Genomic DNA, 359 nt, shown 5'->3' with positions numbered 1-359 from the left:
TAGCTTTGCGCGAAATTAAAAAAAACAAAACAAAACAAATCAAACAAGGTGATTGCATTAATTCTGAGCTGGTTAATAAAAACATTTAGTAGGTTAAAAAACGATAAGGCTCCTGGGCCAGATAATATTTCCCCAAGGGTTTTGAAGGAGGTTAAAAATTGGATATGTGAGCCACTTGTAACTATTTTTTTTCAGTCCTTGGATTAGAAGTTAGCTAATGTAACTCCTCTTTTGAAGGCAGGTGATAAAAATTGTCCCAGTAATTATAGACCCGTTAGTCTTACATCAGTTGTGGGAAAAGTTTTGGAAAGTCTGGTAAAATATGCTTTGCAAAATTATTTAACAAAGTTTAGAATTTT

The sequence above is a fragment of the Limulus polyphemus genome, unplaced genomic scaffold, assembly GCF_000517525.1.
Source record: "Limulus polyphemus unplaced genomic scaffold, Limulus_polyphemus-2.1.2 Scaffold1998, whole genome shotgun sequence".
NCBI lineage: Eukaryota > Metazoa > Arthropoda > Merostomata > Xiphosura > Limulidae > Limulus > Limulus polyphemus.
Note: the sequence above shows the minus strand (reverse complement) of the source record.